We start from the raw sequence: 13,250 nt of genomic DNA, 5'->3' as shown, positions 1-13,250 counted from the left end.
AGCTTAGAGAAATGTAATAATGAAGACCGGAAAACGAGAAAGCAGTTACATTGCTCGCTCAGCTATTACAATTTATAATGCTTCCTTAATTGCCAGAACGCGCCGTAAAAGCATATAATGCTAGGAAACGCGAGGTTCACATGCTCTAGAATTTAGTACTACATACGGGCGCCAAAACTTCGTGGTCTCACGGTACGGCATAGTTTCGAGACAGGGACACGCCGATTAACAGGCGCCATATGGTCGGCGGCCGCAACTGTTGCTTCTGCAGTGGCGCACCGACGGGGGGGGGGGGGGGGGGGGGGGGGGGATTCGGGGGTTGTAACCCCCCCCCCTGAGGCCGACTTAAAACCCCCTTTTGTTTCCTTACGCATTTGAGTACTGTAAATAAGATGTAAGACGCGCAATCGTCTGCACACTCGCAAAAAGCGCATTTTTTTTACAATTTCCTGTGAAGAAATCGAAATTAGTGCTGTTTAGATGGTATTGGCAAACTGTCAACCCCCCCCCCTGGCAGAAATCCTGGGTGCGCTACTGTGCTTCTGTGCTGATCAACGGCATATAGGTTGGAAGGTCACGCGCAAGTTGCGCCAGTTGATGACCGACGCTTCTGCGCGAGTTCGTGACAAGTCGTGTTTTGTTTGACAGTGGTGCTTTTCTTTCGAGGCACGTTTGGTAAGTTGCATTCAATGATTATTCATTTCTCTGAGGACACTTTGGAACAACTTTGAGTTTTAGGAACGTTCTGTTAGGCAGTGGGCAGTGTTGGTCTCTTCTGATCGTGGTAGAGGCAGATAAATTTTCGACTTAATTTGATGTTTGCTTTCAGGAAAACGTCACAGCTGAACGCTCGAGAAAGGATAGCGTCAGTGTTTTTTTTTCGCAGAGATATGTAGATAGTTCGCGTGAGTTTCCGTTAAACTAAGACTTTCTTTTCGGATTTCGCGAGTTCTGAAATTAACGCTGTATCAGGTTAGATACTGGTTATTCTGCAGTCTACTTAATTAATTCTGCTGATTTTAGAAATCGCCGAGTGGTTGTTCCCGCACGCACGTAGAGAGTACCGCGCCTTGGAAACGGGCTGCACAGGTCGCTTTTAGTAATGGCATATTCTACAGATTTCTTTTCTCTTCGACGTATTCTGTAAGGGTATGTCTAAGGCTGTGCGTGTCTCGCACGTGTATTTAGAAGACGGCAGCATTTGAGTTTCATTTAGTGCGTGGAAGTACTTATAAATAAGCGCGAATCTTCTTGTAGTCTTGGACGCGTAATTTGCGCAAGTTTTTTTTCTTTAATGCGTGTGTCGCACGCAAGAGTTTTGACCGCAAAGTGAGAGCGAGTCTGATAATACATCCGTGAAGTCAACGAGGCTGGCGCTATTACGTGCGTTAATAAGGAATGTAGAGTACATGGCGTTTCATGGCGTTTGTGCCGCATATGATATTTCAATCACCTTTATTTAGGATAAATTTCTGTTCGATTTTTTTTATAGTATAGTAATCTGAAGATCGTAAGTCCGAATCCTCCCCCAGTGCACTACATTTTCAGGCATAGAGTGGCACCTGACACTGGCATATATATATATCGCCGAGAGCTAGTGGGGCTGTACTAGTCAAGGTGCAACGAAATTAGGAAGGTCCACTAAGCTTCAACAGTCACTCCCTCACCAGAACAGGAATTGGCCTCCCTGGTGCAGTATTCGGCCGCTACCTCCCTCATGACTCCTACAGTTTACACATGGCCCTCAGTCCCCAGCGGCTGCGGAGCACCTGACCAAGGCGGCGGTCAGACCTGCGACGCAGCAGAGGGTGCTAAGAATCTCTGGGTCTGGACAGGCTGCCAATGGAAACTGAACCTGGCAACGTTCAACACGCGCACCCTCTCGAGTGAGGCTAGCTTAACAGGGCTATTTGAAGAATTATCAGGTATTGCCTGGGATATTATTGGCCTTAGTGAGGTGAGAAGAACTGGTGAGGCTTACACAGTGCTGACTAACGGCCACGTCCTCTGCTACAGAGGTCGTCCAGATAAGAGAGAATTCGGAGTAGGATTTCTAGTCCATAAGGACATAGCGGACAACATTGATGAATTCTACAGCATTAATGAGAGGGTAGCAGTCGTCGTAATAAAGCTGAATTGGAGGTATATAGAATGAAGGTTGCACAAGCCTACGCCCCAACCTCCAGTCACGATGATGAAGAAATAGAACAGTTTTATGAAGATATTGAATTAGCAACTACGGCATCGATTCTAGGAACACTAGAGTCTAGAGAAGAGATGTTGGTAGAATTCGCGGAAAGGAATAGACTCCGAATAATGAATACCTTCTTCTGGAAGCGCAGCAAAAGGACGTGGTGGACCTGGAAAAGCCCTAATGGAAAAACAAGGAATGAAATAGATTTCATACTCTGCCGATCCCAGCATAGTGCAGGATGTAGAAGTGTTGGGTAGGGTAAAGTGCAGTGATCATAGACTAGTGAGGTCTAGGATTTCTCTCAATTTGAAGAGAGAAAGAATAAAGTTAGTCATGAAGAAACAGGCCAACCTAGACGCAGTAAGGGTGAAAGCAGACCAATTCAGGCTGGTGCTCGCAAACAAATATGCAGCTTTAGAACAGGAAGATAAAGACAACATAGAGGTAATGAATGAAACCGTAACCAGGTTGATCTCAGAAGCAGCAATTGAAGTGGGAGGTAAGGCACCAAGGCAAGCTGTATGTAAGCTCTCCCAAGTAACAAAGGGCCTAATAAAGAAACGGCAAAACACGAAAGTGTCAAACGCGAGAGATCAGATAGAATTCGCTGAACTGTCGAAACTGATCAACAAGAAGAAAGTAAGGGATATCCGAAATTATAACGTGGAAAAGATTGAGGAAACAGTAAAATATGGACGCAGCATGAAATCAGTGAGAAGAAAACTAGGCATAGGACAAGGCAAAATGTATGCATTGAAAGATAAGCAGGGTAATGTCATCAGTGATTTCAATGGCATAGTAAAAGCAGCGGAATAATTCTATACTGACCTGTACAGTTCCCAGTGCAGCCAAGCTACTTTCATTCGAAGCAGTGATGAACAGGATACAGAGGCCCCTTCTATAACTAGCGATGAATTAGAAGGGCCTTGAAAGACATGGCCAGGGGAAAAGGTGCTGGAGAAGATGGAATAACAATCGATATAATCAAGGATGGAGGAGACATCATACTTGAAAAGCTTGCGGCCCTTTATACGCAATGCCTCACGACTTCAAGTGTATACCAGAAAGCTGGAAGAACGCCAACATTATGCTCATCCATAAGAAGGGTGACGTTAAAGAATTGAAGAATTATAGACCCATTAGCTTGCTTTCAGTATTGTACAAAATATTCACCAAGATAATTTCCAATAGAATCAGGGCAACACTTGACTTCAGCCAACCAAGAGAATAGGCTGGTTTCAGGAAGGGATATTCTACGATGGATCATATCCATGTCATCAATCAATTAATCGAGAAATCTGCGGAGTACAATCAACCTCTCTATATGGCTTTCATAGATTATGAAAAGGCATTTGATTTAGTAGAGATACCAGCAGTCATAGAGGCATTCTGTAATGAAGGAGTACAGGAGGCATACGTGAATATATTGGCAAATATCTACAAGGATTGCACAGCAACCTTGGTTCTCCACAAGAAAACTAGAAAGTTACCTATCAAGAAAGGGGTCAGGCAAGGAGACACAATCTCGCTAATGCTATTCACTGCATGCTTAGAAGTATTCAAGCTCTTAGACTGGGAAGGCTTAGGAGTGAGGATCAATGGCGAATATCTCAGCAACCTTCGGGTTGCAGATGACATTGTCCTATTCAGCAACAATGGGGGCGAATTAAACCAGATTATTGAGGATCTAAACCGAGAAAGTGTAAGAGTGGGTTTAAATATGAATATGCAGAAGACAAGGATAACGTTCAATAGCCTGGCAAGGGAACAAGAATTCAGGATCGCCACTCAGCCTCTAGTGTCTTTAAAGGAGTACGTTTATCTAGGTCAATTACTCACAGGAGACCCTGATTATGAGAAAGAAATTTACAGAAGAATAAAATTGGGTTGGAGTGCATACGGCAGGCATTGCAAAATCCTGATTGGGAGCTTACCACTGTCGTTGAAAAGAAAAGTGTACAATCATTTCATCTGGTTATGTCAACCGGGTAGACGAATTCGATTGGTCGAGCAAGAACCTACGACTTCCGGTTAGTCTGCTAGCAGCTACGCGCGCTCCCTGTTCTTCCTCGCTTGTGCGCGCTTGCAAATCGGTAATTACAGCCCGCAACGCGAGTGCCAAATCGCTCGCGTTCCAACACAGTCGTGCTTAGCGGTCTGATTAGCTGCGCGAACAGAGTGCGACAGTGTTGGCCTTTCTAGACGTGCACGCAACACGGGGTCCATAGCGGTACGCTTCGCATGAGCGCGGGCCGGCACGGAAGCAACAGCGGGTAGCCGAGAAGCGCTGAGTCGCGGCTAAGGTCCGTCCATGTTACCGGCACGGTAACTCGCCGCACGCCATTTGCAATTCGCGGGCCGCCGTTCGACAGTGGTTTTGCTCGCGAACGGCGAGATTTCCTTGCCGTATATAGAGAGGATGAGACCGGGACTCATTTGTGCGGCAGCCTCACCGCCGCTGATCGCTCGACGGCGCCAATATCGCCGCTATGTAGGCCTTTCCGGTTCCCTTCAAAGCTAAAGGGAACGGCGCTTCGGAATGAATTACCGACGCTCACGAGCCGCAATACTTTCTTATCGTTGTTGTCGCTCTTCGCAATAATTGTACACAAAGAAGAAAAATACGCTGATATTAGGAGCGCCGTCCGCTGCGATGCGAGCACAGCCGAGCCGGTCGGTCGTCTCCCGTCGGTAGCCGTGCGCTACAGCTGAGCTCGACAAGTATCGCAGCTCTCGTTCATGTTAAACGTTTGACAGCGGATATTGTTTTTCATAAAATGTACAATTTATGCATCGCTTTATCTAGCAGAAATAATTTTGCTTGGAATAAACGCTGCTGCCGATGTTTTCGGCGGCGGAGGCGCGCAGCTTCGCGCGTCGTCGTTTGGCCCGTCGATCGTGCAGCGGGCGGTGCGCCGGCCGAACTGCCGTCTACTTTAGACACCTCTCGCGCGCCAGACGTTCTACGGCACTGGAGATCGGTTAGCCGTGCTAGCGCGGACATGCCTTAACCGGAAGTGGACAGTGTTTTGAGAAGTGCGTTGGCGACGAGGAATGTCACGTGACATTTGGAGGAGCAACGCCCGCCGAAAGCGGGCGTTGGCCCCGGCGAACGCGTTCCCGCCATTGCCACGTTGACGCTGCTCTGCCCGCAACGCCGCCTCCTCGACTCGCCGTTGTCGCATGCGTTCGATATCTCGAGTGAGCTCGGCGTCGTGGTTAGCAGCATCCGCCCGCCATTGGCGCTTGCGTTTCACTAGAAACACAAACATGTAACCAATAATTGAGAAACGCTCAATACAGCGTCAGGATTAACCCACTGCTAAACACCGGGGCCGCACGTTTCAGCTTCGCTGGTTAACTATCTGTACGGAGTGCTTGGGCGGTGTTTTTGGCTAAGCCCGAGGGGTGGTTCAGGACCCCTTTAATTGTTGCTCTGTGGAAGCTTCTGGTTGCACAGTACGGTTACGGCATTTGTAGCTTGAAATTCTTGCGATTTCTTTTATCTGCAGGAGCTTATTAAATTAAATAATTAAACATGCATATCCAGGTCGGTTTGTTGCAAAGCAAAAAAAAAAAAAAAAAACAAAAAAAAAACTATGGCTTACTGTTCTTTTTAACGAGTTGGAATGCTCACGCCACGTGTAACTTAAACAGCTTCTGTATGTTCATACGTACGTTCTTCGCAAGTCGAATGGATTTCATAAATAACATTATTCTTGCATTCCGCAAACCGGTTCCTATGTTTCTTGTCGAAAATTGTGTGCTTATACTGTATCATCCGCGCTGACGCATTTGCACAAAATTACCAGTTCTTTACCGCCGAACACATTAACTCGATGCGGACACGTGGTCCAGATTTTGTAGCGATAGCTACATTACGCCAGGTTGTCGCCTTTTCGCCGCCGCCGCACTTTGAGCCATGGCCGCACTGTGACGTCACACCACGGCCCTCGATTCTCCAGCAACTCGGCTCGTCGCGGTCGCCGCGCGGCCACCGCTCCTGCCGTTGGTTAAGTCCCTGTATAAGAAAAGTACCGCCATCCTTTGATCAACGCCGCTTCGCTCTCTCCTGTATCTCCGATTGGACGATGATAGCGCGCGCTTTGACTTCTTTATATTTTTTCCCCGCCTGAGAGCCATGTTGAAAGTCCTCTGCCCAGCCGCAGTTGCCCGCGGCGGCGGCACCGCGCGCCCGGCCTGAAAGTTTCAACGTGGACTTCCTAGGGCCGCCACCGTCGACTTGCTTTCGCAAGCAAAAAATAAAGAAAAAAGCACGTGCTTTAGGAGAGGAGACGACAGAGGAAAGAGTAGATGGAGGTACTTTTCTTATATAGGGACTTTAGCCGTTGGGAGCTCGCCGCGCCCTCTGTATGACGTCACACCACGGGCCTCGATTCTCCGGCAACTCGCCTTGTTGCGGTCGCCGCGCGGCCACCGCTCCTGCAGTTGGTAAAGTCACTATTGACCCTTTTCGCGGAGCAGTTTGTTTTAGATAAACAAGATGGCGCTGACGGCGGCACGCCATACGTCTCCTCAGCCAACGTTCAGCGACCGTGCACGAATACGAAACCATGACCGCTTCTACCTTGCTTCTGTGCGATCAGCTGCCGGAAATGCAACTGAGTTTTCGCTAACACACTGTGCTCCAATCATGCTAGATTGAATTATGTGGATTGAAGACGTGTGCAGTAGTTGGCTGGAAAAATAGGGACTGGAAGGTTAAGGCATGGAATGAATCTGTGTGGCCAAGTTCGCGGACCGCTGCTGCAACTGTCCGAACGTGTTACCGGCACTTCGAGATGTACGGCTTTCCTCGAGGATGCAGAAATTTGCTCATCCGCCAGCCTTGTATCGCTAACCTTCAAAGAAAGGGCTTCATCCCGAGAACGTCGGCAAGAATCAGTACCACTCGTTAAACAATGAGAAAGAGAGTATAGCGCTGCTTCCTGTCATAGTAAGTTTCGCGCACGTTATCTATACACATCTGTCCCAAATGGCAGGAAAACTTACGCCCACTCTATCACCGACGTATCAAGAATAAGTGAATGGGCGCCCACTTGAATATGTGCGCACTGTATACGCACAATAAATGACGGACTGCACCGATGGCGCACGAATGGCCGAAACTGAATGTTTCGTGACGGTCCACAAGAGTAAGCGAGTTACTAGCTGTAATATATATTTGCTACAAGGTATTACAATGTACATAACAGCTACGCTTCAAGCCTTGTGCGCAGTAAGAACAAATATATCGGGCACACACGCGAGCGATTAGGCAGAAAATAATCAGATAGTGGCCGCACCGAGGAACTTCACTGAGTCAGAAACTGACAAGCCACTGCTTCAATATATTTGTCGAATAAAGAACAAAAAGCAAAATACACTAATACAGACTGAATTCATGAGCGGAATGTTTGGATAGCTTGGAATACATATTTAGCCCCGCTTTTAGAACAAGCACCATAAACGCTGCTTGTGCCGTTTGGACATAGCTTAATCAGCTCCGAAAGAACCTTTTGCATGTTTTCTGAAGCTGTTTATCAAAGCTTCGTGTCGTCCACCTAGTCACCGTCTACGATATCTCCAAAGACAGAGGTTTTCTTAAGCCGCGCCGGCGTCATACACTTCCATTGTAAACAAGGAGGCAACGGAGGCAGTTGAGGCAAGCAATGGACGCCTCACCACGTGATCAAACATGACAGCGCCCACGGGATCGCCGCGAAAGGGTCAATAGAAAAAGTACCGCCATCCTTTGATCAACGCCGCTTCTCTCTCTCCTGTATCTCCGATTGGACGATGATAGCGCGTGCTTTCACTTCTTTATATTTGTTCTTGTTTTTTTCACCTCAGAGCCATGTTGAAAGTCACTCTGCGCAGCCGCAGTCGCCGGCGAGGCCTTTCTAGGACTTCAACGAGGACTTTCTAGGGTCGCTACCGTCGACTTGCTTTCGCAATGCAAAAAAAAAAAAAAAAAGCGTTTTAGGAGAGGAGGCGGTGGAGGAAAGGGTAGATGGCGGTACTTTTACTATAGAGGGACTTTAGCCGTTGGGAGCTCGCTGCGCCCTCTGTATGACGTCACACCCCGCGCTCCGCAGCTGTGATAACCAGGAGCTCGCGTCGCCGCAGCCATAGTTGAGGCCGCAGTATGGATGGTGAGAAGTCGGCCAGCCTGAAGGAGACCAGGGATCGCCGTAGAAATGAAGTGGAGAGGAGACAGCGCTCCGAAGAGACTCAAGGGGAGCGTGCCGAACGGTTGGCCAAACGCTGCTGAAAGCGATGTCCGCTAGACGCCTAAGCGCAGCCGGGGGTCTGTAGCTATCGCTACTCGACTAGGTTTAACCAGAGCTAAACCACAGCCAATTTTTTTTTTGATGTTGTACGATATCGCGTGAACTTATGGCATTATGACAGCTGTCAGTCAGTTACTAAGGTATTATTTTGCAACAAAAGGACATGGACGGCAGAGAAGAACACACACACCAAGCGCAAACTTCCAACTAAATTGTATGTTCTTCTCTGCCGTCCATGTCCTTTTGTTGCGCAATAATACCTTAGTAATGGACTACCAACTTGCCCGGAATGCTGCTCTCATTAATGTCAGTCAGTGCCGTTCCATGGATCGCTGTGTTCTGAACACGTTGGCCAAAATACGTTCAGTCAAGCTCAGGAAAAAAACCGGCGGAGATCAAGCGGCGATCGAAAACTGCTCTGAACTTGGTGCGGGCACGATCGGCACAGGGCATGACAATGGCGCGTTTCACAAGCTCGGAATGGGCTGACGAGAACAGAATCAAGCCTTTTCCGAGCGCGGGGCATACTTCTAGCAACAGTGGCTCTCGTTGAGATAACGCACCAAGTAAAAAAAAAAAAAAAAAAAAAAAAAAAAAAAAAAAAAAAAAAAAGAACTGAAGTTGGCGCTTAGCTGGCATGCTCCGGCGTTACGGTCAGACCCGCGCTAACGCCTACGCTCGAGAAAACGCTTGCTTCTGTTCTCGTCAGACCATTGTAGCGGTACCAACATCTTTCTGGTCATTATATTATACTTGCTCGCTTGTTTGGTACTTGCTTGCTCTATACTATCACGGCTTGTAGGTGACGCAGCACCATTCGAAAAGCCCGATGTTCAGCGGCGCGGTGCCGTTCTTTAACCGATCCGAGCGAGACCCGAGAAAGTGCGGACACTCTTTTTGGCGGTTTGAGTTAGAATCGATGGCATGCTCGCTTGCTACTAATGTGTGCACAGCTACCGGCGTTCTTCAAACGACCAGCCGGACTTCTTGATTACAATATCTTTTGTAATTCATTGTCATTTTTAAAGATTACAATATTTATATATGATTTTATGTTTGCTATTCATTTTTATTTGTTTAACTTATTCTAAGCCTTCATTACTCTATGTCTTCATGAAGGGATCCTATAAAGTATTTTTAAATAAATAAAGAAATGTCAGCCAATTTCCCTATTTCACATTTGCTGAAAGCTGGCTTTCTTACATTAAGACTCACTGTGGGGAGAAGCTACACTGCAATTATGGCTTCTGTTTTACCGGTAAAACTGCATGTCATGGTTAATTATGTGTCTGTGTTATCTATAACGCTACCATAAGGCAGATGTAAGCGTCATTCTGAATAAATAAACTGCTTGATCGAGCGTGCGTCCTCTCATTTTATTCCGAGAACGGCGCACGACCAAATGCGCCGACATCAGGTATGCCCGTACGCAGTTGCATACTAGCTTAGTATGAAACTGCATGTTTGCACGTACGGAAACATGGAATGCTTGGCAGCATGCGTGTCTGCGCCGCGCACTTAACGATTATGTGTCTGTAGTTGCGAGATAGAGAGAAATGGAGCGCAAGAGTATTTCTAAAAACAAGCTAGAATATCGCATGCGACGCTTCACTTCCAAGTTACAATTAGGCACCTCGAATCCCTTTTATTGCAAATACCAGTTATACGGATGCTCGAGGCACGTTCGCACTGTTGCCGTTGGCGCCGCCGTTGTAGTGATGTCAATGTATCGATGCGCATACGTGGTTAGCGCGTGGAGGGCTACAAGGTCTGCAGATACGAGAGAGACGCGCAGTGCGTTTGGGTGCAAGAACGAGGAAGCCATGCCCTCACGCTTCGCCCAATTGAATCTGCAGCTGAGCCAGGGCAGTTTTCTGCCTGGCACTTCTGGCATGATCGTTGTGTGCACAAACACTAGCGTTCGTGCTGAGCAGCTGTGTGCATGACACACCGCGGCACATACGGTGGTCCGAGCGGAACGGACACGATACACTTCAAGCTACAAATGCTGAAGGTTTTTCTTCAGTCTCATCTCGCCTGCAACGCCGGTGCCGTCGCTCTTCACCACGAAAGCGTTGTGAGACGCCTAACAGCTGCCAGGGCGTTGTTGCTGCGGTTTCCGCTGCGCCGCAGCAGTTGCCCCCCGTGCTGTGTCGCGGCAACATGTCGTCCCCAGGTATTATTGCGATAGCAATTATATGGACAATCCAAGAGTATTTCTGCCATCGCCGTCGTCGTGATGTTCCGTATAAAGTCCAAGGGCGACAATACCGTCGCCGCGCGCCGTATGCTGTATGTGCGAGTGAAAGCGCGCGTGGGGACCGACGATCGCGGCACAATCTCGCGCGCGCAGGGCAGGAAGCGGCGAGGCCACACCGTGGGCGAGGCAGCGCGGAAGGGAGGGGGGGGGGGGGGGCGGCGTTCTATTCCGTCACCAATTGCGTACTTTGCGCGGTCGGGCGCGCCTTATCTTGAAAGCGATCTGCTGGTGATTTGTATCTTTACACGCGCGGTGTACTCGTCGCTCAGTTTGCGTTGAAGCGATAGACAGCACGAAGGTACCTTCGCTCGCTGCAGCTCGTTTTGACAGCGAGTGTCTGCAGTCATAGAGTGTTACGTGTTCATGTTAGCCCGTGCACGCTGACACCATGCTTGTTAGTTCAGTTAGTAAGCGAATATTTCAAAGCTTTTACGGCCGGTAAAACTGATATCCTTACTTCGTATAGCTGTCTACTAATTTGCTATCGCAATCGATGCTTCGCCTTTCGGGCGAAACAGCGTTTTTTCTTTAGAACACCCTCTGAGGAGCTTCAGGGCAACAGTAAACCTTGCTATCACCGACGTACTTGCAGGCTGCGCCACAAATATACTGGGTATATGTGCCGTTCTTCGATTAAACTCTCGCCAACTTGGGTCAGTGAATATTGGCCAGTGAGTGTGCGGCAAGTGAGGGAACAATTCTCAGCGTTCGCAGGCACCGGCACGCCACGTTTCTTGTCTCGGAGGCCACGCGCGGACCTCTCGGCAGTGACGCTAGGTGGCGCAGCGAATTCCAGAAAGAAGCGCGAGAGAGAGGAGTCCGGTTGCCGCATGACGCGTTTCTCAGCGTTCGCAGCCACCGGCGCGCCATGCATTTCGGAGGCCACGCGCAGGCTTCGTGATGGCGGTGCTAGATGGCGCCGAGTGTTCTTAGAGAATAGAGTCACTGGAAAAATTTTTAGGGAAGTGCGAAAGAGGAGTTCCGTTGCAGTACATGCCGTACATGACTCGTTTCGCCGGTGGCAATACGTTGTGTCGCTATATTGAGTCAATGCTAACGCATTGCCGTCGATGGTCCTCGTGAGATGGGTTCTGTCCCTCAAAGTTACGGCTCCTCTTTTCCGCGTGACACCCGGTGGAGGTCCTACGTACATCTTCTTCTTTCTGGGGTTTTACGTGCCAAAACCAGTTCTGATTATGAGGCACGCCGTAGTGGAGGAGGTCCTACGTACATGTCCTCGGTGCTCTTCGGTATCTATTGCACACTAAAGGCAGTGACACCAAAAAAAATCCCACAGGACCCACCTCAAGATGAATGTCGACGGTAATGCGATTAGCATTGAAACAATGTGGTCCCACCGTATTGCCGCCGCAGAGAGACGTTATTTGTATGTATGAGGCGTGTATGCAGCAGGGTTCCCCTCTCGCGCTTCCGTCTTGATATGGTGCGTCATCTATTGGCGCCGGCACGAAGGCCACGCGTGGCGCGTGTATGAATATATATTAAGGGGAATAATATTGTCTGAATATATAGGATGCGGGTTCGATTTCGCCCTACACCGGAGAAGTCTTTTATGATTTTGTTGCAAGTGAAGAGTTGCACATGCCAGTGATACAAGTTGGTGTGAACGAGGTTCTTTGAAGAGCGGCACATACTCAGCTACCTCCTGCCGCCCGATTCCTGGCCTATCCCCCTTAGTGAGTGCGAGCGATACAAGATGATCATCATCATCATCGCAGTGGTACATGTGCAGTAATCCAAGTTAGCGGGAAATGGGTTCACTGAAGGGCAGCACATACACTGTGTCACATACCCAATGGCCCAAGTTGGTCCGGCGGTTGGTTTCGAACCCGGTCTCCTTAGCACAATAGCACGACGATTTAACCATCAGACAATTGGTGACCTAAGTTGGCGTGAAAACGGTTTGGCACCGGAAAGTGCGTGAACAATATGTCCTGGAACACGCGCATTGCTAAAATCACGGCATCAGCTAACGGAAGTTTGGGTTTCTTAAAACGTCATTTACGTAACGCCCCGAGGCACGTAACTCTACTTGCTTACAAATCATTAGTCAGGGCTAAGTTACAGTACGCATCTCCCATCTGGAACCCACCCGAAGTAGGTCTCACAAATACACTAGAATCCGTTCAAAATCGTGCTGCTAGATTCATTCGTCAGACAGACAGACAAAGAACTTTAATGGAGGTCCTGAGAAGCTCTGTTGCCCCCTCTCAGGGAGGCGACGAAGCCGCGGGCCGCACCCACGTCGGGACGGGGAGACCAAGCTCCAGCGCCGCATCGTGGGCTCTCTGGACAGCCCAAAATTGGCGTGAATGGTCGGAGCTCCGAAGAGCAGAGCTCCACTCCTCTGCAGTGCATCGATGCGGGCCCCTCTGTAACGAGGGGCATCCCCAGAGCATGTGTTCCAAAGTACTGATTCATTCGTGCTTCGTATTCACATGAAATCAGTGCTTCATCCCTCAAAGCCTAGTGTAACTTATCA

Source organism: Dermacentor silvarum, chromosome 3, assembly GCF_013339745.2.
Source record: "Dermacentor silvarum isolate Dsil-2018 chromosome 3, BIME_Dsil_1.4, whole genome shotgun sequence".
Lineage (NCBI taxonomy): Eukaryota > Metazoa > Arthropoda > Arachnida > Ixodida > Ixodidae > Dermacentor > Dermacentor silvarum.
The sequence above is the reverse complement of the archived record's forward strand: the minus strand, read 5'-3'. Positions refer to the sequence as shown.